At 39.6% G+C, this 4,361-nt stretch overlaps 1 protein-coding gene across 1 annotated transcript in view; it reads right to left on the minus strand.

The window, feature by feature from the left end:
• Positions 1 to 3,808, minus strand: part of LOC123519723 (carbohydrate sulfotransferase 11-like) — a 12,402-nt gene extending 8,594 nt beyond the window's left edge. The window contains 1 exon segment of the mRNA XM_045281230.1: positions 2,935 to 3,808. The gene's annotated coding sequence lies outside the window, so the exon portion shown is untranslated.
• Between the last annotated feature and the right edge of the window lie 553 nt (positions 3,809 to 4,361).

The raw sequence follows: 4,361 nt of genomic DNA on the forward strand, positions 1-4,361 counted from the left end.
GGCTAGGTTAGGTTAGGTTAAACTGCATTAGGTTAGCCTAGACTGTAACTGAGGAAGACTGGTTAGGTTAGGCTATGTTAAATTAGGGTGAATAGAGAAGTTTGTTTATCAGGTTGGGTTAGGCTAGGCTAGGCTGTTATAGAGAGAAGTTTGGTAAGGATAGGTTAGGCTAGGTTAGGTTAGGTTAAACTGCATTAGGGTAGCCTAGACTGTAACTGAGGAAAGACTGGTTAGGGTAGGCTAAGTTGGGTCGAGGTTAAGTTAGGTTAGGTTAGGTTAAGTTAGGCTGTAATAAAGAGAAGCTTGTTTAGGTTAGGTTAGGTTAGGTTAAGTTAGGCTGTAATAAAGAGAAGCTTGTTTAGGTTAGGTTAAGATTAGGTTATACTGTAGTAAATTAGATTAGGTTGTAATACAGAAAAGTTTGGTAAGAGTAGGGTAGGGTAGGGAAGGGTAGAGTAGGGTAAGGTAGGATAGGGTAGGTTAGGTTAGGTTGGGTTAAGGTTAGGTTAGGTTAGGTTAGGTTAAATCAAATTAGGTTCAAGTTAAGATATAATAAAGAAATTTGGTTAGGGTAGGCTAGGATACGGTAGGTGACGTTAGATTACATTGAATTAGGTTAGGTTAGACAGCAATCACCTCCACACACGTGCTAACCAACACTGCATCGCCAACACTTTGTAAGACACCGCCACAGGTCACGTAGAGTTATCAGTCCTGCTATCGCTTCGTATCTTTGTAAAATCTTCATATCTAACTGAAAAAAACCGAATGAGAGGACAGCAACGCGGCTCCACACATTTCAAAGTGCGACGAAATGAAGGAGAGGAAGAAAAGATGAAGATTACGAAAGAAGGAAGAAGGGAAGGGAAGAATTAAACGTCATTGTCTATTTCCTTTTCTCAGTCACCATTTTTAACTCTTTCAATAATGGACATTTTTGCCTTGAGATTTGTGTACCATTAGACCATTTTATTGACATTAGGAAGGATCTATGGAAGTCTGAAAATTAATGGCCACATTCTTCACTATTTTAACCCCTTCAGTACTAGGAAACATTTATACCTTGAGATTTGTGTACCATTAGACCATAAACAATTAGCCAAGTTATAAAGATATTTTTGGTAACACAGAAACCTTGTTAACATCGCACTAGAATCACAGAAACGCTCTTAATCTCTTCAGTAGCATAACGCGTTTCCATATTCATTCTGGTGACTATTTTTGAGATTTTATACAGCTTCAGAAACTTGTGTGGGGGATTAAAATCGTGAAGACTGGCCATTAGTCTTCTGAGCCTCCATAGACCCTTCGTAGTGTAAATAAAATCGTCTAATCATATCCAAAAATCAAGGTAAAAACACGTCTCAGTACTAAAGGGGTAAAAATACACGTCACTTCAACTAGACCCCTTTGAAAACAGCGGAGGTGAGGCGCAGACATGTTTCAGAATATGGGCGTAAGAGTGACAGAGAAATGAAGGAAGGAACGAGAGAATTAGGGGGAAGAAGGAAAGAAGAGATGAGAGTCGTGAGGAAAGAGAAGGAAAGGAGAAAAAGATTACGAAGGAGAGAAGGAAGGGAAGGGAAGGGAAGGGAAGAGAAAGGAAGGAAAAAAAAAGAAAGAATAAGGGTTATGCAGAACAGAAGGAAAGAAGGAAGGGAAGGGAAGGAAAGATTTCAGAGTTACAAAGGAATGAATGAAGGAGAGAAATGACGATTACACAGAAAAGGAGGAAGAAAAGAAACGATGAGGATTGTGAAGAAAGAGAAGGAAAGGAGATAGATTACGAAGGAGAGGAGAGGAGAGAGGAGGAGAGGAGAGGAGAGGAGAGGAGAGGAAAGGAATGGAAAGGAGGAATGAAAGAAAGAATAAGGATCATGCAGAAAAGGAGGAAGGAAAGAAGCGATAAGAACTATGAACAGAAGGAAAGAAGGAGGAAAAGAAGGAAAGAATTAACTGAAGGAAGAAGGAAAATAATAACTTAGGGCAACGCTGAAATAAATGCAAGAAGACATAAATAGTAAAAAATAAAGATAATAAATGAGATAATGATGGAAAGGAGAGAAAATAGATAATGATCACGAAGGAAGAAAGGAAAGAAAGGAAGTAATGAAGGATTATGAGAGAAAGAAGAGAAGAAGAGAAATAACCATCAAGAAAAAAAATAAATAAAAAAAAACGAAACAAAGGAAAACGAGAAGAGAAGGAAGGAAGGAAGGAAGGAAGGAAGGAAGAAAAGAAATAAAGGAAGGAGCTAAGGGTTGTGAAAGAAGGTAAGATGGAAAGAAAAGAAATAACCGTTAAGAAGAAAGGGAATAATTGAAAGAAGAAGAGAAAAGCCACAAATGAAGGAAGGAAGGAAAAAGAGAGAATTAAGTTTGGAAGGAAAGTAAGAAAGAAAGAGACGAGAAATAACCGTAAAGAAAGGGAATAATTGAAATAAGGAAGGAAAGAAATGAGAAAGAGAAGAGATGGCACGAAGGAAGAAAGGAAGGATGGAAAGAAGAGAAGAAATCATGAAAGAAGGAAAAGAAAGGCAGATGAATGACCTTAGTACATTTCAAGCAAGAAGAAGAAGAAGAGGAAGAGGAAGAGTAAGTAGTAGTAGTAGTAGTAGTAGTAGTAGTAGTAGTAGTAGTAGTAGTAGTAGTAGTAGTAGTAAGAACAATAAGAGGAAAAGGAACTGGAAAAATGGAAGGAAGAGGAAGAGAAAGAGGAGGAAGATAAGAAGGAGAGAACGACTAATAAATGCTACAAATACAAGTTTTTTTCCTTACCATGAACTATTTTAACCATTTCAGCAACATAACAATTTAATTCTGCAGAGTCAGGCCTATCAGTCTTAATGCACACACTACTAACACATTTCACCACGAGATAACACACACACACACACACACACACACACAACATAATGCTCCTCTTTCTACTTACTTTTCATAAACCTTAACATAGCTGGTGTTATCTTCATCTTCATTCTTCTTCTCTTCCTTGCATCCTCTTCCTCCTCCTCCTCCTCCTCTTCTCTTCCCTCCTCACACGAGTACTTTATCGCGTTTCCATATGGACTTTTCACTTCTGTCCTTCTTTCTCAAGTATTCATGTCTCTTGGAGTGTATTAAGCTATTTCTTTTCCTTGTGCTGTATTCCTGTCAAAGATACATGTCCCAAAAAGCTTCGTCTCATTAAAATCACTTCGTTTCGTTCGTTCCTGTATGTGTGAGAGAGTACGTGTGTGTGTGTGTTGCTGTTTTGTCTTGCCACACACTCACGCAGACACAGCTGGGCAACACTGTAGAGGTTTGGGAAGCTTGCAACACCACACAAGTCACAACACCCTGAAGTCTTCTCTGGGATGGATAACAGGTATAACACAGACACACACACACACACACACGCGCACGCCTCGCTTTTTTAATATTTCCCCCTCTCCCTCTGTGTTCTGATTGTTCCCAGGTGTCACGGAGGCCGGGAAACGTCACTCTCTCTCATATCTCCCAATGGTGATAGCGAAGGAGGAGGAATAACGAGGGATAATCACGATAAATGAGGAGAATAGAGAGAGATTCAGCGTAGCACCCCACTCAACGCCACGGTCCTCACTCACTGCTCCCGCCGCCTTCTCCATCACTCGCCCCACTTCACTTCAGTTTTTATCAGCTTTATAACCTTTGCAACGCTCTTTTTACCCTCTCAGTGAAACAATGGATGCTTTGAGAAACTTTCCACGTCATCATTCACTCAATCAACCTGCCATATGAGCCGTGGGGAGTGAAAAGTTTTAGTGGAATTTTCTGCACCTCGACATCTCTCACCGCCACCATCATAAACACAGCGCATAGTTTCCAGTTTCGATAAATCTTTTCATGTTTTTTTCTTCCTGGTGACTCGCTAAGGTGAGACTCAAGCTATCTATTCATGGAGGTGGCCTATTTGAGTCACCTTGGCTACTCAGTGTTTTTAATTCAAGTGAAAGCGAGCGGAAAAGACGAAAAATAAAGGCGATATATTCAAGGGTGTACCTGCAAAATTATAGACTTCGAAGTTTGTTGCCATATAGAAATAACGACAAAAATATGAAAAACAGTTGAAACATAGTAGAAAAATGATCAGAAATATTGCAGTGGGGTAGTTTAGTGTTGCTTAGTGTTTAATTAAAGAGTGAGAGAGATAATGAGGCTGTAGAAGTATCATTTTCGGTGTCAATGTACGATAATTATCTTGCCTTCACCTGCTGGCAACACTCATACTCCCCTGCCAACCGTACTGCGCCTTACTCTAATCATTATAATGCACGTTCTCTCTCTCTCTCTCTCTCTCTCTCTCTCTCTCTCTCTCTGTGTGTGGAAATAAAGATGAAA

This window comes from Portunus trituberculatus, chromosome 7 (assembly GCF_017591435.1).
Source record: "Portunus trituberculatus isolate SZX2019 chromosome 7, ASM1759143v1, whole genome shotgun sequence".
Lineage (NCBI taxonomy): Eukaryota > Metazoa > Arthropoda > Malacostraca > Decapoda > Portunidae > Portunus > Portunus trituberculatus.